We start from the raw sequence: 23,202 nt of genomic DNA, 5'->3' as shown, positions 1-23,202 counted from the left end.
AGGAAGGTGCCCCAGCCCCGTAATCATCTTAGTCGCTCTCTTTTGCACCTTTTCCATTTCCACTATGTCTTTTTTGAGATGCGGCGACCAGAACTGGACACAATACTCCAGGTGTGGCCTTACCATCGATTTGTACAACAGCATTATAATACTAGCCGTTTTGTTCTCAATACCCTTCCTAATGATCCCAACCATAGAATTGGCCTTCTTCACCACCACCATTGGTGGTCCACCACCACCCCAAGATCTCTCTCCTGATCTGTCACAGACAGCTCAGAACCCATCAGCCTATGTCTAAAGTTTTTATTTTTTGCCCCAATGTGCATGACTTTACACTTACTGACATTGAAGCGCATCTGCCATTTTGCTGCCCATTCTGCCAGTCTGGAGAGATCCTTCTGGAGCTCCTCACAATCACTTCTGGTCTTTACCACTCGGAAAAGTTTGGTGTCGTCTGCAAACTTAGCCACTTCACTGCTCAACCCTGTCTCCAGGTCATTTATGAAGAGGTTGAAAAGCACCGGTCCCAGGACAGATCCTTGGGGCACACCGCTTTTCACCTCTCTCCATTGTGAAAATTGCCCATTGACACCCACTCTCTGCTTCCTGGCCTCCAACCAGTTCTCAATCCACGAGAGGACCTGTCCTCTAATTCCCTGACTGTGGAGTTTTTTCAGTAGCCTTTGTTGAGGGACCGTGTCAAACGCCTTCTGAAAGTCCAGATATATAATGTCCACGGGTTCTCCCGCATCCACATGCCTGACTCACAGTCACATGCTCATTGCTTGATGACTACATTTGACAATTTCCACATGTGAATAAAGCATCACAGACCCAGTGGCGTAGCTAATGATTATGTAGCCTGGTGCCAAGTTCAAAATGTTGCCCCAGAAGTGATATCACATCCGGAAGTGACGTCATGCCAAGGCTTTTTAAAAGGAGAAAATTGGGAGGAACCCACCTCCTCCCCCCAGCAGCTCACCACCCACTTGCTCTGCTGCCTCTTCCAGTCAGTGGCATAGCTAAGGCATTTATCTGCTACCTGGGGTCAAAGAAGATTTTGTAGCTCCCCCTCCACAACAAAATCAGATTTAATTAATTAAGTAAATAAATAAAAAGTTATTGGTTCCATGCTGTAACATTATAACATTTCATTGGCACAATCAGTCTCATAGGTCAGTTTTGAGTTAAGCAAATCCACATTTTGCTCCATAAAGGCAGTTGTATTTTCATTTTCTGGTTAATTGGTTATAACTTTTGCTAGAATACAGAGATTCCAATGTAGTTTGTTTCATTGCATTCTGCATTAAATTACCTTTCCAATGATATATAACATGATGATATTATTCATACATACAAAGATTTTTACAATTTTGGTCGCTAGTGTCAAGCTCAGCTTGTTGCCTGCCTACAGCTTGATGCCCGGTGCAGCTGCTACCCCCCTGCACCTCCTTAGCTACGCCACTGCACAGATCTCCCACCACAGGCAAAACGTTCATCTTGGTTAAGTGCAATGCTTTTCAATGGCGTCAATTCTCCTATTCCGCTACCAGTTGTCAAGTGCAGCGAGCTCAAGTGATTAACATGCCTTTCCAAGCCCATTTTAAGTAATTTAGAATTTCATGCTATTATATGACTTATTTTATACATTATTCTCTAGAATAAAAATTACTCAAGGTACATGCTCATTTTGTAACACTGAAATAGCTTTTAGTAAAATTAATGGCCCATTTCTCTGTAGGGAGGCAGTAACAAATAAGAACGTAGGAGTGGATGCAGAACACTGATGCAGAATGACCTGGTGACAGGGATAACACCAGGTGATAGGTGGCCAAATTTCTGGATAACACTAAACTTTTCCACGTGTTGAAGAGCAGAAGGGATTGTGAGGAGCTCCAGAAGGACCTCTCCAAACTAGGAGAATGGGCAGCAAAATGGCAGATGTGTTTCAAAGTAAGTAAGTGTAAAATAATGCATATTGTGGCAAAAAATGAACACATATAGGCTAATGGGTTCTGATCTGTCAGGAGTGAGATCCTGGGGTGCTGGTGGATAACCCAATGAAAGTGTCAACCTAATATGCAAAAGCAGTGAAGAAGGCCAGTTCCATGCTCGGGATTATTAAAAAGGAGATTGAGAATAAAATAGCCAATATTATATGCCATTGTACAAATCAATGATAAGGCCACATTTGGAATATAGTGTTCAGCTCTGGTCACCACATTTCAAAAAGGACATAGAGGAACTAGGAAGATGCAGAAAAGAATGCCCAAAATGATTCCTGGGGCTGGGGCACCTCCCTTATGAGGAAAGGCTACAGTGTTTGAGGCTCTTCAGTCTAGAAAAAAGGTACCTGGGGGGACATGATTGAGACTTACAAAATTATGCAGGGGATGGATCGGTGGATAGAGGGATGCTATTGGCACTGACACAGCCGTGTCAATGGGGCATGCACTGCACCCTGCAATCAGTCATGGAAGGGCATTCGTAGAAGCCTCCTCAAGATAAGGGAATGCTTGTTCCCAGCTGCATTGGAGCTGGAAAGTTGGATAGGATTGGGTCCTACATCTCTTGAATCCAGTAATGCAGAAGCTGGTGGCATTGACACAGAGCCAGCCGTTCAGCCTCTCTGCAAAACACAAAGATGTCTTATATGGTCACTGCAGGACAACAGGCTGATTAAGCAATGCATTCTGTTAGTCAGCATGCGGAGTTGCTATTAATAACAGGTACGAGCCGAAGCAGAACAAATCATCTGTGTAACATGGTTTTGCCTTTATAATGAATGCACCATAATAAAAACCCTGAAAAGAACAGAGAATAAAAAACCCGTTAAACAAAGCTGTTAATCTGAATTCATTGCCAGGTGACTGCTTTGCTTAACAATGTGTTCATTGCAAATTATACCCCTTGTCTTAGACTAAGCTTATTATTTCGCCAAATAAATAGAAGCATACACACTTATGGAAGCAAAACATACAAAGGGTGCCAAAAGCGGACCTGGTTTATACAGACCAATCAGCTTCATAAGTGTGCCTAAAGCTAAATTTGTAAGTATACCTAAGAAAAATTCTCGTTAGCATATCTTTAGTCTTGGACAAGCGGATCTTGAGTGGAAGATGGATGAAAACGTCGTAGAATAAGGAGAAGCAGCTTTTAGGAATCTGGACTTGTAACAATGCCCAACCCAGTCATGAAGCAGGCTGAAAGCTGTGCCTCAAGCAAAAAAATTTGGGGAGCATTTAGGCACTGCAGATATGGGGATGTTGTCCAAGTGTTGCCCAGAACAAGCCCTCATCAATGGACTCTCTAGCCCTATTCATATGTGACCTTAATTGTGGATAGGAACATATAGGGAGAGGCAGCAAAAGGGTCGGGCAAGTCCCACCCTGGCATTTTAAAATTCCCAAAGCCTTGTCTTTCTACTGCCCAGAAATACAGCATTTATCTGCAGCAACAGACACTGTACTGGGGGGGGAGGTCCTCCCCATGATTCAGGACCCTGGTCATATTCTCCCCAGATCTGTTCCCCTAGCACTGTGCCTGGCAAGAACTTCTGACTCGCCCATGCTTCTCTTGCTTAGGTTTCTGTTCACTGTTGTCTGAGGTTTCAATTATTTCTTTATCATTCTGGCTACTACTTGCAATTGTTCTTGTCCTACAATGTTTTAGGATATTTTAATTATTAAATTTTGATCTTTGGGGTTTTGTAAGCCGCTTAGCAAATCTCTTGATTGATTAGACTGAGCGTGTGGGTCTTAAATGAAGACAGAAGATATTTGCAGAACTTGCCTGAGTTTCATTCATTTGCTGTTTGCAAGGGGTATGAACCATCAAAGAGATGGGCCACTGAGCTTCCCAATGAATCTTGTAGCTGGGAATGCCTGAGTCTTAAATTAGTTGCTGGTCTTGAACCATCTTGCTTAAAGGGCTCACCTCTGAGCCAGTAGCTGTGCAAATAGGCTTTATTTGGATAGACATCTTGTACTCCAAATGACTTCTTTTCTAAATAAACTTTACACAGTGAAATGGAATGGAGAGGCCGTTGTTGTTCCCCAATGTAAAGAGATGAGAATCAAATGAAGTCAAGTGGGATCAACACCAGGGTTAAATTTACCCTGCAGCCTACACCCACGTGAAACTGAAGAGTGCGTCTTTCAAATCTTTCTAGCCCCTCCCCGGGGACATCAGTGAAGAAGACATCAGCACTGAAGAGATCTTTAGGAAACACTGGGAAAAGGAACCGATCAATACAAAAGCACTAATCTCCTCTTAGGCTGCTTCCAGACAAAGGGTGCTTTCCTGTTGTGGCGATGTAGCTTTAATCAAACTGGCCAGCAGTAACAATATCTCCGTCCATATTATGGAACAGGGCAAAGCAAGCCTTGATGTCAGAAGATAGTCTTGCCGCAGCATAAGATAACGTTCTCTTTTATCATGAGAGATGTGCACTCAAGCACAGGAGAGGTTGAGCCCCCTCCCCCCCGAAAAATACAAAGCAAGAAGGAAAAAATATCAGCTCAGATAGTTTTCAAGGGGTGAGTCACTCAAGATGTTGCAGGGAAGGATTAGTTACAAGTCATGATGCTGTCACAAGCACTAGCCAATAGCTGCCCATTATACCATGATGATTGTGTTGCCCAGATAAAGGGTAGAAAACTCCCATGCTTGTTGCGAGCAGGATAACATTTTACCAGCAGCAAACTCCCATTAGTGACTTGAATAGTGATAAAGAGTGCTTCTGCAGCAACATGTTACCTGGGTAACAAGATTCACACATGGTATGGATGGCTGCAGCATTACAGTGGGAGAAAGGAACCATCTGGAAGTCTCCTTGGTTTGATGGTATCTTATTTGATTCTTATAGTACAGATCATCAGAATGCTTCAGCTCACAGTGGTTCTCTGTTGGACCACATGCGCAGGTTTTCAAAAGGAAGATTAGTCAGTTATGAGGGAAGGTGTTCCTACTCGAAAGTGTTTGCCCCATTTCCCTTCCCTGCCTTTTAGATCAGATGAATGAACCAACCATTTTTGTTGTCAGAAGCAGGAGGAAGAGGAGTGGTCTGGAAGTTGAGCTGTCGCCTTGCCTGAAAAAAACTAAGCAGGATCAGCAGCCTTGGATGGGAGACCAAAAGCCAAAGACTGAGACCAAAAGTCAAAGACAGATCTCTGCAGAGGAGTGTGAAGGAATACAGAGGAGTCAGTTGGCAAGATAATACCTGAGGCTAGGGTTGCAAACATTTGGAGACATGGAGCATTCTATGAGTCTCTCTCCTGGAGCAATACTTGTACAAACCCAATTGAAAAATGGGGTTTGTGGACAGCCTGGCTAAGTAAACTGCTTTGATTCTATGAGAAATGCAATATATAAATACAATAATAAATAAATTCTTGCCAGGTGTGATTCATGTCAGTAGAGCACATTCTTTGCATGAAGTTTCAATCCCTTGCATCCCCAGGTAGGACAGAAAAAATGTCCTCTCTGAAACCCTGGAGAGCAGCTGCCAGTTAGTTTCAACAATACTGAGCTAGATGGATCAATGGTCTGACTCAGAATAAAGCAGCTCCTGATGGTCTCAGCTTCAGCTCAGGTTCATTGCCTTCTTTGCTCTTGATATCTAAGGGTCATTGTGAGGAGTCCACAGCCAGGGGCCAGTTTGTGGTGTCTCAGGGCCCAATCTTATCCAACTTTCCAGCATCGGTGCTGCTGCAATGCAGCCCTGAGGTAAGGGAACAAATGTTCCCATACCTTGAGGAGGTATCTGTGACTGTCTCCCCACCACAGGATGCAGTGCACGTCCCACTGGCACAGTTGCACTGGCACAGGAAAATTGGATAGGATTGGGTGATTCTGCAGTTCTATGGGTGGGAAGTCCTCCCCAGATGTGGTCCTAAGATATCCCTCAAGGAGCCCAGATTCTTCCTGGTCCTGCTGCTGCCAGGAGCTGCAGTGAGATCCTCCTCTAACAAGGAGACTTCATCAGTTTCTCACTCTGGTGTGGGCTGGTGGTGCACGTAGCACCTTCATTCATTCCTCCCTAGTCCAAGGCCGGGCCCTGGCATCCAGTTCTAGTGTGTCTGGTGAACTATCTGATAGGCCTCATCTAGCCAAAGAGGCAATGCACAAATCAAATCAATATGGTTTGGGATCCAAGCCCTGGATCTATACGTGGCAAGATATCGCCCAAGCACGACTGCAGACTGCAACTGCAAATCAACCCACTAGCCATGATGATAGTGTTTGGAAAGTCCACATTTTTAAAAGTATTTCTACGCAAGCCATTTTACCATAGAAGCCTCTGCTGCTGCTGCTTTAAATTGCCACAGTTCACTTGGCCTTGTGGTGCCTTTCATCTCTCTCTCTCTCTCTCTCACACACACACACACACACACACAAACACACAAAATATCATTTTTCTAAGCCATCTCCCCACAGAAGGAAACCTCTGAGGGTTCTCTTGGACAACAGATTGACAATGCTGAAACGAGTACACACACACACACACACACACACACACACACACACAAAAGAAAAAAAATTTTAAGTGAATCAAGAAACAATAAGAAAGAGACATTTTAGGACTGAAAGGAGATAAAATGGGGAGCAAAGGAGAGACACAGAATGAGAAGCAGCTACTTGATTATGCTTCTGGAGGAAAAACTGTCCTAGTAAGCATAACAAGTCACTGTTACCTATTTGTATCTTATCACATCTATGTCAGGATTGCTTAATTTATTATGTACTTGAATGACCATATTTGTATTAGTCTGTGCTCTGCACTATCAACTTTGCCTGTGAAATGCTGGCTATTATGTTTCCCCATACATCAGCACCACCAAGAGCCAGTAGACAGGAGATACAGATACACACAGACACACTCACAGAGAGAGAGAGAGAGAGAGAGAGAGAGAGAGAGAGAGAGAGAGAGAGAGAGATCCAAAACGGTTTTTATAAACCAGAGCTAATAAATGATATAGCAGAACAAAGACAGCTGAAATTCTTTTTTTTTATTGGCTTCCACGCACAATCAGGTTTTTGTTATTCACGCAAGCAATACACCACAGGCAAGAACACCACCACTCAGGGAATCTGAATGGGCTACTAGGAGACGCTGGTTTTAAACACATGACTTCTTACAAAAGCCGGTCATGTACATGATCATGAAGAAAAACCATGTTTCATTTCACACGCAAAGACATATGACCCAATATTGCATTTCTCATGTACATATATCTGAAATCAATGGCCATCTGGGATGCCTTCCGGAAACAGGGTCAAACCGAGTCCAACACCACTGAGAAAACGACTTAACTACTCAAGGCTTAGATCTGCTTTTTGTTCTGCATACTAAACAGCGCTCCCCTTGTTTCTATGAACTGAACTGCTGTTCTGGCTTCGAAACAGAACACTGAATATTCATTAGATTATATAACAAAATGGAAAGCTCAATAATAGAAAACATCCATTTTTGCTCTGCTTCTTTGTTGTTTCTAGTGCTTGTCAATTATAAAATTTCTGCCATCTAACAAAGTCTAGGTAGGACATAATCTGTGGACACATGATGTGGCGACACTGCTCAGTCTTGTCTGGTCTGGTCCTGGATTGAAAGCAAACTGAGAAATGCTATGTATGTTACCTTGGGTTGCATGACAGAAGAAAGGCGAGATGTCAATAAAAGTTAGAGATGCTAAAATTGCCACCAGAAAATAGACCAGGGGTCTTGAAACCAGTGATGTACCCAGGGGGGGGCAAGATGTGCAAATGCCCCAGGCGCCAGAAATTTAGGCATTTGGGGACACACCACTGTTCTTTTTCTCAGCTGGAACCACACCAACAGTGCTGCTGTTGGTGGCTGCAGGAGCATGGTCACTGTTGGCGCAGTTCTGCGCCAATCTGAGGGCTGCCCTCCTCTCCTCCCCTTTCCTTAAAGAGGGTGGCCCTCGGATCAGCAGGAAACTGCACCTAGAGTGGCTACACTCCTGCAGCCACTATAGGCATGGCTCCTGACCACATCTGAGGGCTGCCCTCCTCTCCTACCCTTTAAAGAAAGCCAGTCTGGACTTTCGGTGCATCTCCCCTGATTTTGAAGGTTGCGCATGTCACTTCAAGCTCCAAAGGAGCCATTCGCACCTCTGCTAGCACTCACCTCCTGGGCACCTTCTAGCTGCACAAAAAGGTTTCCTTTGGAGTCTTCTGCACTGTTAGCTCCTTCAGAGCCTGGCCTGCCTCTTCCCTCCCTGCTTTTTTCTCCCTGAAGGGAGAACAGAGGAGGCAGTCGTCCAGAAGTAATTGTGTTGACGATGATGTCACCACAATTTCTTCTGAGTTGGGGGGTAGTGAATGAGTGAGTGGCCCAACAGGAAAACCGCCAGGACCGCCACTGCTTGAAACTCCCACCTGTGGCCACATCTGGCCTCCAGAGGATTTTATCCAGCCTTTGGAGATAAAAAATATCTCAAAAGACACACTTCTAAGTCTCCCAGCATGGGTATTTACCAAATTCAGCCACTAGACGTGCTGAATGTAATGCAATGTAATGGAAAGAAATTATCCTATTACATTGCATTACATTCAGCACCTCTAATGGCTGAATGAGATATATACAGATGCTGGGAGACCTGGAATATAAATATAAATGAAAGTTAATGTCTACCTTAAACTGATACAGAACAGAAACTGAGACCAAAAAAGTGAGTTATTTGCATCGTAGGTTGCTTGATGTTTTTTTCAAAATCCATTCCGCCCCTTCCTGTTCAAATCAGTTTTGCCCTCTGCTCTGTCCAATCCTTTTTCAAAATCCATTCCCCCCTCTTCCTCCTCCTTCCACCCCCACCCACTTATTGTATTCTATCACATTCTCAGCACATTGGTTCTCCATGTATTTATTATTTGTTTATTTATTTTCTGATATCTGATGTGGCCCTCATGCTGAAAAGTTTGTAAGCCCCCCTGAAATAGACTAAGGGCCCAACCTATCCTAGGACAGCCTGCCCAATTCAAGGACGCTGAAGCAGTCTCCCCTGCATTCCATGCACCAGCTGGTGAGTAGTCCAGCCTTCTGTTAATGTTCACTTATTCTTCCCTAGCATTCAGGCTGTCTGCCTGCTTGTCTTCCTATAAACTTGCATGCTTATAGCATTTGCTAAAAGGCAAGACATTTTTGCTTAGTGCCACCAAGAAGATAAACAAAGGTAATGGGCGCAGGGGGTGCAAGGGGCACGGAGATAGTGCAGAGATAGGATCCCCCCTTACCCATGGTTTTTGATATCTGGGGGGGGGGCATATTCTCTGTGAATACTGGGAGATGCCTGTAGGTAGAAACCTTTGAGAAAGCTAGTGGTCCCAGAGCATGGTTTGGAGGCCTCGAGCTGCAGTAACATTGCAGCAGCCAAGTCAATCTGGGTCTGCTTATTAATGGTCAATAGGAGATCACCCTGTGGATGCCACCTTGAGTTGCATCATGGAATAAATGTAGGATATCAATAAATGCATTGCAAACCCAAATAAGGAGGTTTAGCTAAAGGAAGAACACTGATCTGGGTCAGAAGGGGATGCAAGTAGGTTGCCTTGAACTTTGAGTAATGCATCCCCCATTATGTTAAGGGATAGCATAAGGGATGTTAAGGTCAAGACTGCCTGGAAGTCAGTCTTGTTAGCCGCCCTGGGTCCCTTTTTGGGAGAAGGGCGGGATAAAAATAAAATTTTATTATTATTATTAAGTCCCACCTTTTCCACCAGCTGTTTGCAATATTGACTGTGGAACTCCAAAGATATGAGAAGGGTATTGCGCATAGCGTAGCCTGTCACAGTGCTATGTTTTGCAGTCACCTGAACCATGTCTTGCAAGTAGCCTCTCCTCCTTCCCTTCGGAGCCATTCCGATCGGCAAGAGGAAATGGAGAAGTCTCCTCCATTTTCCTCTCACTGATCCAAATGGCTCCAAAGGAGAGGGGGAGGGGCTGCTTTCAAGGTGTGATTCAAGTGCCTGCAGTTCAAGCGCTCAGGGTTATGACCCCATGACATTTACTCATGACACTTAGGGTGCAATTCTAACTTGCACTGGGACAGGCAAGCCAGGAGGCTTGCGCTGTATCCAGCGCAGGATTGTGGCCAGCAGTGGTTTAGCCAGAGGCAAGGGGAAACTTTTCCCCTTACCCCGGGTTAGGGCCACTGGTGCTTATGGGTCTCCTCGGACTTGCACCACCTCTTGAGGTGCCTCTTGTGCCTCTTGTGTCTCTTGAGGTGGCACAAGTCCGAGGAGAACGGAGCGGCTTGAAGTCACTCCATTCTCCCTGGGGGCAGGGTTTGGGATCTGGCATAACTGCCGGATCCCAGGCCCGCCTCCCACTCCCCGCCCGCCCCCGGAGCCGTCAATCACCCTCCCTCCCTCCCGCCCAGGAACGCCTCCCTTCCTCCCCCTTTCCGCCTCCCCCACGCCTACCTGTCACCCTTGTGTCTGCTCATCTGAGCCGACACAAGGAGCTGGGAGGAAGCCAGCGCAGGCCTGCGCTTCTGGGAGCGCCAGCCTGTTTTCTTCCTACGGAGGCGCAAACGTGCTTTATGGCAGGTTTGTGACCCTCCCTAGGCCGGCCCAAGGATTGCACCTTTAATGAATGTTCCAGACTAAATCTTGGCATTCAGCAAACATTCCAGGCCTAAATTCCAAGGAGACCTGCATCAATCAAATGAGACTATAGGATGGAAAATTGGGATTTTGAACAATACTATTGTCCTCTTCTTATTGGAGCTGCCAACTGTGTAGCCCTCAATGCTACTATTCTGGGGAAACTGAAGCAGGGGGGCTGCTTGAGTGAAATGAACTCTCTGGTGCTCAGTTCTCCACTTTCGCAAGGTCAAACTAGATGAGATTTGAGAAAAGTTTCTATTTTTCTTAGAAGCAGACAGAGCCCCCCACCCTAAACTGTAATAGGGCTGCAGTGCTGTAGAAAGGAGATTTAACAGTTTTAGCCCACATCAGTTTCCCAATCTAAATCTTACCACCTGTTTGCACCACTGGGGAAAATTTTTAAGCACAGGTTCATTTCAGGTGCCAACCGATCTGCCTACCATTAGCACACTGTTAGGTATGGGATTGAATTCACACACACCCAGCACACACCAAATGTAGCACTTCAGTGGCGCATAAGTTTCTTTGTCTGCTATGCCTGGTCTTGGCACATAATTGCAAGTTGTTATCAACAAAAAGTCTGATTCCCCCCTCCCTTCTACTAATTAAAATATCTCATGTTTGTTTTCATGGTCAATCAATATTTGACACCATGCAATTCCCAGACTTGGACCAGCCATAGTGCTTGAGATTAAACAGCCACTATTTTGAAAGGGGACTAAAAGCGGAAATGGCACAACACACACATACACACCCCATAGAGCTGGAGCTACTACAGCAAAAGCTAACAAAAATGAAAAGCAGAAGTAGATCATCTGCCCTGTGAAGGCAGGCTTAAGAAACCAGGGGTTTTCAACTTATCAGCAGATAACACCTAAAGGAGAGACTGACAGGAAGTTTATGGAGAAAGAAAATATATGGCATTATTGTCTTTCTCTCAGAACACTAGAATTTGAGATCATCTAAATCAGGGATCTCCAAACTTTTTGACCAAAGAGCCGCATCAAATGTCTGGCATGGTTTTGGGGGCACGGTTTTGAAAAAAAATTTAAATATAAAATTTATATAAATAAATTGGAGATGGAACTTAGATGAGTGAATAAATGAATGAATGGGCTCATTCATTCAAACTCTCTGGCCCTTAGAACACCTTCCAGATGCAACCAGAGCACAGCTCCAGTCATGTTTGGCAAAGTGGGCCAGGGACTTTCAGGGGACAAGAGGCTGGCCGCGGGCCGCATCTGGCCCCCGGGCCAGGGTTTGGAGACCCCTGATCTAAAAACGTGTTAGCAAACAAAAGGAGTAGTTTGTACTTACTCACACAACACTTAATTAATATATGTTGTGATATCTCCAGGGCTGGCCCAAGACCTCCTGATGCCTGAAGTGGCATGCCAAATGCTCCCCCCCTTACTCAATGATGTGCCAGCCTCTGCTCCTCCCAATCTTCAATGTTCTAGCTCAGCAGTCTCCTTCCAGCCACATTTCCTTTCATCAAAAAAATGGACACATCATGCTAAGAGGTAGCACATGTCTGACTAGTGGCCCAATTCTGTTCCCCAACATCCTACACAATACACCCGCATTGCCAAAGCATGCACTGCATACTACAGTGGGGAGAGCAGCTAGGGCTGCAATCCTACCCACACTTGCCTGGGAGTAAGCTCCATTTACTCTAATGGGACTTACTTCTGAGTAGACAGGCATAGGATTGGGCTCTAGATGGCTCAGGAGAGGTAAGCGAAAACTGTTTTTTACTCATCTCTTTGTAGGCCACATGGCTACCAATGGGTTCTCAGACCTATGCCACCAATTTACCTGGCACAAGTCCAAGATGAGGCAAGGAACATGTTGTCCGCAGATAGGGTCTCGCATGAGCTAGTGCTGCCAAGATCTACCCCTTCCCACCCTTGGAACACCTCTGCTCACCCTCTCCCCACCCTAATCCACCCTTCTGCCCTCAAACTGCCCCCACCTTACCTGTACCAATGAGATGTCTGGGAGCTACTGGCATGAGCACAAGACCTCCAGACCAGTGCCCCCCAAATTCAGAAAAACACCACAGCTTTTGTGAGGACGGAGCAGCACTTACAGCAGTGGTTTGCAAGATCGGCCACTGTAGAGGCCCAATAAGACTGGCTGTAAGATACCAGGAATAAATAATCGGAAATTGCTGTCTCCAGCATGCCCAGCTTGTGGGCTTCTCAGGGATCCAGTTAGATACTGTCAAAGGCACTCAAGAGTCCTTTGGTCTGATTCAGCAAGGCAACTTATGCCAAATACTATGCATTTTAGTTGACAGTGGGATCAACACATTCTGTTTCCAGTGGAAAGTTTTCTACTTATCTCATTATTTGATAATACTGATTTCAAGCAGACCCAGAGATTTGAAAGATCGTGGAGCACAGACCCTCAGGTTCTCCAAAAGTCTCCTGGGGACCCACTGAGTTGATGGAGACAGTTTCATTATCCCCATCATGCTGATAAATATAGAGCATGCTGCCAAACACCTGAGATTACATGCTTAGTATGCAGCATGTGAGCTGTTGTTGGTCCTCTATTGTTAAGTATCAAACCATACAAGGTGTGAGAGCAGTCTCCTGGTGTGGTTTTTAACTGAAATGCCTCCATGGGGGCAGAGTGGTGGCTGTGAATTTGATTAGAGCAATGGTGAGTTGAGGAAGTGCTCAGCCCATTCCCTTTCTGTGGGCCATTTTTTCCCATCAAGATTCCCCAAACACTCATAGTTTTTTCCCCACAAGGTGAAAAGATACAGGGAACCTTTTCTTGCACAGACAGAAAAGCACCTGGAGGTGCTGGATCAGGAAAAAACACATAAATGGCTTGAGTACCTCCCCCCCCTCCACACACACACACACACACACACACACACACACACACTGGTTGCTGCCCCAATTGCATTCACAGCTTCCTGAAACTACAAAGGGGGGGGGATTGTGAAAAGTATACTGAGGAATTTCATGAGATTTCTAGCGTGGCCACACTTAATTCCAAATGCAAGATGACTGCATTGATTAGCTAGCCTAGAGGAGGCTTCAGAAAATGGTCTACTGTCTTCTGACAAACAGCTGATGTGCTGCCCTTTTATTCCCCCCCTTAAGGGAAATGCTTGTTTCTTATGTGCAAGAGATAATTCTAATGCACTGTTTTTCCTTTACAGTCAAAATTTAGGTCAGGATGAATAAGGCACCTGGCATGTTTAAGCAGCATCAGCAAGTGGGATATTTAACTCCTGCTGCCTGCTGTTTTGGGATCTTTCCTTCAAAATCTGCTTGGATTTTTCATGGTTTCAGCTGGTATTTCTCTGTGACTGTTGAGCCTCCTTGCACATTGTGGAAACTGCACTCCATCCATCTCATAACTTGGGGGGAAACCTGCCATCTGACATAAATCTTCCAGTGCAATGGAATCAGTCCCTGTGGAAGGATAACCTTTGCTTTTATTTGCATCTGCCTAGTGTGACTTATGACAGAATTATGCCCCCAAAATAACATTTTAATAAGTGTTTACATGCTACAGCTCCCCAAAGACTCAGCTGATAACATTCTTCCTCAGAACTAATTATGCTTCAAGAAAAAGGTTGCTCTCTGTGGATATTGCCACTCAGCAGGCCCCAGCTTTCCTGCAGGACTGGACTCTTCGGTAAAGGAAGAGTTCGTCCATGTGGTGAATGCTGCCAAATGCTTGGAGAGGTGAGAACATAAGAACATAAGAACAGCCCCACTGGATCAGGCCATAGGCCCATCTAGTCCAGGTTCCTGTATCTCACAGCGGCCCACCAAATGCCCCAGGGAGCACACCAGATAACAAGAGACCTCATCCTGGTGCCCTCCCCTACATCTGGCATTCTGACTTAACCCATTCCTAAAATCAGGAGGTTGCGCATACACATCATGGCTTGTACCCCATAATGGATTTTTCCTCCAGAAACTCGTCCAATCCCCTTTTAAAGGCGTCTAGGCTAGACGCCAGCACCACATCCTGTGGCAAGGAGTTCCACAGACCGACCACGCGCTGAGTAAAGAAATATTTTCTTTTGTCTGTCCTAACCCGCCCAACACTCAATTTTAGTGGATGTCCCCTGGTTCTGGTATTATGTGAGAGTGTAAAGAGCATCTCCCTATCCACTCTGTCCATCCCCTGCATAATTTTGTATGTCTCAATCATGTCCCCCCTCAAGCGTCTCTTTTCTAGGCTGAAGAGGCCCAAACGCCGTAGCCTTTCCTCATAAGGAAGGTGCCCCAGCCCCGTAATCATCTTAGTCGCTCTCTTTTGCACCTTTTCCATTTCCACTATGTCTTTTTTGAGATGCGGCGACCAGAACTGGACACAATACTCCAGGTGTGGCCTTACCATCGATTTGTACAACGGCATTATAATACTAGCCGTTTTGTTCTCAATACCCTTCCTAATGATCCCAAGCATAGAATTGGCCTTCTTCACTGCCGCCGCACATTGGGTCGACACTTTCATCGACCTGTCCACCACCACCCCAAGATCTCTCTCCTGATCTGTCACAGACAGCTCAGAACCCATCAGCCTATATCTAAAGTTTTGATTTTTTGCCCCAATGTGCATGACTTTACACTTACTGACATTGAAGCGCATCTGCCATTTTGCTGCCCATTCTGCCAGTCTGGAGAGATCCTTCTGGAGCTCCTCACAATCACTTCTGGTCTTTACCACTCGGAAAAGTTTGGTGTCGTCTGCAAACTTAGCCACTTCACTGCTCAACCCTGTCTCCAGGTCATTTATGAAGAGGTTGAAAAGCACCGGTCCCAGGACAGATCCTTGGGGCACACCGCTTTTCACCTCTCTCCATTGTGTAAATTGCCCATTGACACCCACTCTCTGCTTCCTGGCCTCCAACCAGTTCTCAATCCACGAGAGGACCTGTCCTCTAATTCCAGAAGGAAGGCCAGGCTGCATGTAGGGCTTTGAATCTGCACTATTCTGTGTACTAAATGGTTGGTGGCACTGAAAACATAGAATCATGATGAGCCAGTGAAGCCACTGTAGCCCACCACACAAGGCTAAGGAAAAGGTGAGGAACACAGTTCATGCACTTGACCTTCCTGTGCAACCTAGAATACCTTCTGGGGTACATGCAGGAGTGCAGTCAAGGAGGAGTGGAGCTCTAGGACTTCTACAGTAGGAGTGGTGCTATCAGCAGAAGTGCTCAGGGGCTGCCTCTGACATTGTTTTCACATGACCTCAACAACAGGCTCAGCAGAAAGCAAACTGAGAAATTTGCCTAAGGGAGTACAATAATGTCGAGAGACCATTGTCTTTCCCAAGGGCTACCTGGGCTATAGTATATGGCTCATTTTACATTAAGGCTACAATCTGACACAAAAGTACCTGGAAGTAATTTGTGCCTGGAAGTACCTGGAAGTTATCACTGAGTGGGCCTTACTTCTGAGTGAACATTCAGAGAATAACACTCTAATATACCTTTCCTATTTCTCTGGCAGCTTCCTCTGCAGCAGTGACCTGAACTGAATTTCATGAACATAGGGCTTCCCCAATGTTATTTTAACATGGACCGATATGTGGTTATCCTTTGTAGTGCTGAAATTCCTATTTGCTCTGGTTAAAAAACATTCACACAATCCCACGCTAGTAGGGCAACTGACCGCAATTAGTGCAAAATGCAGAAGCAGATCCGGCCCATCCGTGAGGACAACTGAAGCAGTTGCATCGGGCAGCAGATTGGTAAGGGGTGCCCATCTCTGCCTGCCTACTTGCCCCCACTGTTCCTGCTCCTTCTCCTACCCTGTGGTAAGAGAAAAGAAGGACAGAGAGGAAGAAGAAATGTGGAGGGGAGGGGAGTGCTGAGCAAGAACATTGGAGATTGGGAGGATCAGAGGCTGGTACATGATGGAGTAAGGGGGGGCTGCCACCTCAGGCATCAGGAGGTCTTGGGCTACCCTGTGCAGAGCTCTAATGTGGTCATGGGAGCTGGATGGTTTGACTATGCCAGGCCACTGCATCTTCAGCTGTACTGGCTGCCAGCTTGTTTCTGGGCAAGATTCAAGGTGTTGGTTTAGACCATTAAGGCCCTTCATGGTTTTGGGGTGGAAGTACCTTGAGGACCACCTCCTCCCATATGAGACACCCTGTCATCTGGGGGCCCTCCTGCAAGCGCCCATAAACTGAAGCTCAGCTAGCAACAGCTGGAGAAGGGCCTTCTCTGTGGCAGTACCAGAACTATAGAACTCCCTCCCAGTTGCACCATGAAGTTTCCCTATTAGCTTTCCAGTGTGGCCTGAAAATGATTTTATTCTGCTCAGCTTTTATGTCCTCTTGATTTATGCTTTAATAATGCTACTGTTTAATTATTTTTATTGTTCTGTTGTATTTTATCTTGCTGTCATTAGCTTGTTATTGTCAAAGGGAAAGGGGAGGTAAAAATATTTTGAAATAAAATAAAATTGTTATCTTACATTCTGATCCAACAAAAGACACTGTGTGGCTGGGGTATAAACTGAAGCACAGTAAGTAGCACAGCATATTCCCTGCAGGTAGGAGGGGCCAGGTTCAGTCCTGGAAAGTAGCAGCCAATCAGTGCAAACAATGCAAAAACTAGATGGCCCAATGGTATATACCCAACTTATACCCAAGTTGGTATAAGGCAACTTTGTATGTGAGTTTCCAATCACCTTCGACCCTCTCTTGTATTATCTATTCCAAGATCTTCACAATGCATAAGAAAAAGCAGACGGGGAATTTGTAATGTGAATTTTTCTGGCCTGCATGGGCTTTACATTCATACTACAAGCTGGCTGAACCAAGAACTGCCTTAAGCCTCATGTGAGAAAACACCCATTTATATCGTTGCTAAACTCTCACTCAGCTACCCATGGCTGATCCAAGACTGCCTGCCACCTGAGATGACATGCCAAATGCTATCTCCCACTCTTACCTGACGACATGCCAGCCTGTGCTCCTCCCACCCTCCAATGCTCTAGCTGAGCACTCTCCCCTCCTCCATATTTACTCTTCCTCTCTGTCCCCCTCTTCCCTTTCCAATCCAGGGAATGGAGGCAAGTAGGCAGACAGAGATGGGCAACCCTTACCAGTCTGCTGCCTGAAGCAACTCATTCAGTTGGCCCTGCAGCTACCTTCATGGTAGGTTTCTGAAGAAGCACATACAGTTTCACCTCAGAAACAGATGTACTACTAGGACCAACCTAAGACATACGATGCCCAAGGTAGAAAACCAAAATGTTGTGAATGGCATCCTCAGTTGTCTATTTTATTATTTTGCTTTTTGTTTTGTTTTATTGCTGTTAGACACGTTTTGATGCCCAAATCTGCTGCTTCACATAGTATCCTTAACCTGCTGCCTGGTAGGAATAACCCTGAAGTTATTTCTGACAAAGAGTGTATTCCTGATCAAGAAACACATCCTTCACCAGCCAAATGCATAGAATTTTTTTAAAACAAAATTTAAAATGGAACCAAGTAAAAGGGAGTAAAAACACGCCAAAACAAGATAATGAAACATTGCCATCTAATGGTGATCTCTACTTATTACATGCTAAAAATATCAGATCTCATTCAACACAAAGCATTTTATAGTTAGTCCCCAGCAAGACTTTGTTTTGTGTTGTTTTTTTAAACTGTGTGCTGTAGAAAGATGCCAGTCTTTCAAGCGGGGACACAAATTAAAGGAACAAAAATTAATACCTCTCACCAATGGCCAAAACTATTTCTGAAACCAATAAGAGCTCCTGATTGCTTTCCAAAGAATTGCAGAACAATGCTCTTCTACCAAAGGACTGCGCAACAGAGCTGGCTGCCTTCAGTCTGGCATTCAATGGTCCATCCATCCATCCATCTCTCTGACAAGATGGCCAAGGTTCTCCTTGCTACAATGGATGGAGGTAAAGACAGCCAATCCAATGGCTTGGAAATACTAGGTTGAGTGAAGCCAGCTCTATGGAGAATCTCCCTCTTTCAAAGATGTGAGCCTGGCACTAACACCAAAATTAAATCTGGACCCTCAGGCGCACTTATGTGGGTTTGAACAGTGACTTTTTCAAATGAGTATCTGCAGATATGGCAGCACATATCCCAGGCTGTATTAGTCCCCCGGTAACCCTCATAATATGTCCAACCCTTGCACCAAACACACTTTTAAAAACCTCTCCAATTTCCAGTTCTCAATTACTTCTGTTTCAAGTTTTGCTCACTGAAGACCAAATAGATACAACTGAGAGGATGAAACCAAGAGTGCCTGCACAAGGCTGCCAAACAGCTCAGACCCTCAGAATCAACAGTCCAGAAGCAGACAAAACTACAGCAGACATGGAATAATCCAGATTTCAAAAATCTGGTCCAATCTTTCATAAAATTACCGAACTTATCCAAGGACTTGAAATTAAAATTTGAGGATAATCATGAATTTCCTTTCCTGGTTCATGTCTATCTCAACATTCTCAAACAAAAGCCAGAAACTATTTTCAGTCCCAGAAGTTTTTCAATCATACTTCCAATGTACTTTTAAAAGAAACACAGGGATTAGTTCAGCAAGAGCAGGAAAGTTTGGGAAGGGGGAGGCGACATTTGTTTGGAGATTTCCAGCAAAACCCAAGTCAGTCATTTTATTTTATTTCAAACCACAATGTGAGGAGGCCTGCCTGCGTCAGGCTGGCTGAATGATTGTTAAGGACAGCTGTGTACCTCCTTAGAAACAAAGTGAGGCATAACTATCATAACTATATTAGCATAACTACATCAAGTGTGTGCGTGTTGCTTCATGAAGGTTGTTGTCCCTATTAGGTTTTCTTCATATTCCTTGTCCAGAATTTATGTGGTTTCTTTTTAAAGGAGCATATTTTATGCTGAATGAAAACAAGCAAAGTTGTTTTTGAGAGTCGAGGGCAGGGAAGGATCACTGATTTGCTTTTTCATTGGCAATGTTTTGAAAAGATTTCACATCACAAGGGGACCCCGGATGCAACGCAGAAAAGCCAATTATTAAAAAAAAAAAAAAAGCACAGTGGAGGAATAAGCATTCCTACTCTCTCTCTCTCTCTCTCTCTCTCTCTCTCTCTCTCTCTCTCTCTCTCTTATACAGCTGGTATAATTACATCTTAGGGCAAAGCCTAAAAGAACACAGACTATCCGTTGGCAATTATTCAACCTCATCTGGCAATCTGCAATGAAAGAGGCTCATTTCTATCTGAATCAGTATATTTAATTTTCCCTCCAGGCCTTGTTTTCTCCCTCAATGCTGTTTCATTGTAAATATTTTAAAGACACTTGATTCATTGTAGTGCTTCTGGGGAAGCCTATTTGGGTTGGCACAGTCCATTAGCCAAGGTCTCTTCCAGAAATCATTGAATTCAGTGGGAAGGTCTCCAGTTGATTATCAATACAGGGCTATAATTTCTTTTTTAAGCCATTTTCTGTGCTTGTTTTCTTTCTTCTGTCATGGTGCTAATTTCCTCTCCTTCACATCTGCTTTTTCCCAGAAAATCACCTTTATGTTTGGGGTTGAACAGCTTAGTTGCTTGAAAATAAGGACATGAGAGTATTCAAATGACATATCTTTTTGTCACCCCATGTCTGTCCCATTGTTTGAGGTTCAAATGGCTCTAGTTAGAGCCAATCTTTTATCTTCCATCATTTCTCAAATAAAAATAGGGACACTTGCTCCCCATATGACCCTTATGCACAGTGGCACCGCTCAGAGCTGTGCGGTGTGCGGGCTGCACTGGGTGACACCACTAGTGACCAAAATAGCTAAAACCGCAGTTTGTAGGAATAATAGCATTGTGTCATATACCATTTGATGCATAATTTGCAGCAGAATGCAATGAAAAAAACGGAGTGAGATATTTCCATTCTGTCGAAAGTTATGGCCAAAAAACCAGCGGGGGCAGGGTGATGGTACATCACCACATCCACCTCCTGGGGCATGGCCCCACCTACTGCATGGGAGGAGGTTCATCTTGGGGGTGATGCCCTGGTCTCCCGTACCGGATGACACAAACCCTAGTGACGCCACTGTTTATATGACCTTCTGATACTCGGTGCCTGAACACCCCCACAAACCCATTATACATTTCTGAAGGCTCTTTGCTGCCCACTGTTTCAATTTATTCAGCAATAGCTGGTCCTGCACCATATTTCATAGTTACAGATAAACCTCGCTATCTGCAGCATGTGACGCGGGAGCAAATTACAAGCTCCTGTCGTCATGTTCAGTGTTGCTGCAAATCAGATCTTTCAATGCAAGAACCCTTCACCACAAACCTACCATACCTGCTCCCACATCCTGGCCCACCACAGACCAAAGGCAACATGTAGCTTTATTGCAAGGAGACGTGCCAGAAGAAGATAACTAGAGGTACCCTGAGTGGTGGTGAGAGAAGATAGCCAGAGAGAAGTTATCTTCTCTCACCCTAAGAGAAGATAACTAGAGGGGTGCTGTTCTGGGGCAAGCAGACCAGAACAGTTAATTGTCCGTCTCCCACATCTTAAGTCAACTGAGTGGGGGTACGAAGCAGGTACTTGATTCTCCTTCTAAGGAACTGCTCTTTAATCAAGACATGATTATACTTTTTCTAGACCATCCAGGGATTACATCTATGTACAGCCATGTTGGACACTGGCCAAGGGCCCCGCCCATCAGAAGCCCATCTGTGTAAGCCAACCCCTGAATCCTCAGTACTAGTGGACATAGTAGCACCCAGTGAACTATTAGGGGATGGCTGATGGGAAACGCATCACAACCTGGTTCTAGCATTGGACCATTGGACATGCCACTCGTAGTCATGCCCGCCCTGACATATGGTGGATAGTAACATCCATACTGGCATCACAAATCTTTTCTTCTATTTGCTTACTCGCTTCTTGAGCTTGCTTTTAAAGAGGTAGATAGAGGCAGAGAAATGAGAGGAAGAGAGAAAGGGACAGCGTGTCAGAAGGCACTTGGGCACTGAAGAAAGCCTTCAAATGTTGCTCCATGTGGTGAGTTGCCAAAACTGCAGCTTGGGATGATCACAAAAGGCTCTTTTGGCTCTTCCTACCCAGGCTAACAGCTGGGCTCCCAAGGATTCAAAAAGGCTTCCTGTTTGGGCAAGGCCTTTGCCAAAACAACAAAGTCTCCTTGTCTCTGGTGCTCCCTCTTCACGGCTTTGGGCTTGTTCTAACTCCTTGATTTTGATTTCTGGCTTATCTCCTTATCTTGGTTTCTAGCTTTCCCATAGTAGCTGCCTGTGGCCCAACCCTCACACTAACACACACACACAGAGAGAGAGAGAGAGAGAGAGAGAGAGAGAGAATGACCAAATGCCAAGAAGGATAGAAGTCCTCTACCTTTAATAATTGTGTGTTTATTATATTTATGATTCATTCTTCAGGCAAGATTGGCTCCCAAAGCAGCTACAAACAAATCTGTGTAAGAGTACAATATAATAGAGATAGCAGGTGGGTGCCAAGGTAGTTTCTTCAGATACTCAGCAGCTAGTATTCAGCCCAGGTTGAAGTGCTTCCTGCCAGAGCCCAGAGGGAGGAAAGCAGAAGGAAGCACAGAAAGACTCAAATAGACTGACCAATGGTAAACCTGCAGCTCAAGGAAACTGCTCTTCTGTTGATCTGCAAAGTCACCTGGCCTTCCTTTGGCATAGTGGAAGAAGAAGGCACTTTGGAAGATGCAACTTTTTTACTCTTGTATTTCAAGCTATACCCACAAAATTACAACATAGTTCTGCACAACTATGAAAAATTTAGGAGCTCTGCCCTCCTTTGCATTTAATCAACCTGGAAATGAAAGTGGGCATGTATGGTTAAAAAAAAAAAATGGAGGGAGGGAGTCCCATTTTGAAGTTTGGGATTCAGTGTGGGCCTGCTCTAGTCTTTCCTGACAAAATGTGGACAATTGACTATGCTCTGAGATACAGTTACTATAACGAGGGCATATCAAACGGTATTTTGCAAGGAGAGACAGAATGGGCTAATGTCCTTGTGCCACTTGTTATAAAACAGGCTTTAATTCATGCACATGGGAAGCGGTCTTGTACTGACTCAGTCCCTCAAGCTCAGTAGTCTTGATGCTGCTTGGCAGTGGTACTCCAGGGTTTGAGGCAGGAATTTTTTTTCTGCCCTACTGAAGACTGAAACCGGGATCTTCGGCATGTAAAGCAGGTGCTATGGGCCCCTCCGTGCTTCATTCCTTTGGTAAGGAATGCAATCAATTGCCAATGCAACGTCACCCCAGAGGTGACAAAAGAAGAAAACTCATTGACAGACAAGTGGAAAACATCAGGCCAACTGACGCGCTAACAAGCGGCCTAGAGGGAGATGCCCTCCTTTCGTTTCCAAAGTGTTTCAGCATGGCACAGCAGCATTCTCACAACGGGAAGCACGGGGCTGTTCAGCTGCCAGCGAGCAATTCTGTAGGGAGTTCTTCTGCCAACTCTGCGTCGTTCCATATTTCACAGCCATTTTCAGTCGGCTTTCCGCTATCGCCACTGCCTTTTTGCTCAGTGCTTTCCCAGCACTTGCTCTATCCCAAAGGATATAACAGGATCTAATTTA

This window comes from Tiliqua scincoides, chromosome 1 (assembly GCF_035046505.1).
Source record: "Tiliqua scincoides isolate rTilSci1 chromosome 1, rTilSci1.hap2, whole genome shotgun sequence".
In the NCBI taxonomy this organism is placed as follows: Eukaryota; Metazoa; Chordata; class Lepidosauria; order Squamata; family Scincidae; genus Tiliqua; species Tiliqua scincoides.
The sequence above is the reverse complement of the archived record's forward strand: the minus strand, read 5'-3'. Positions refer to the sequence as shown.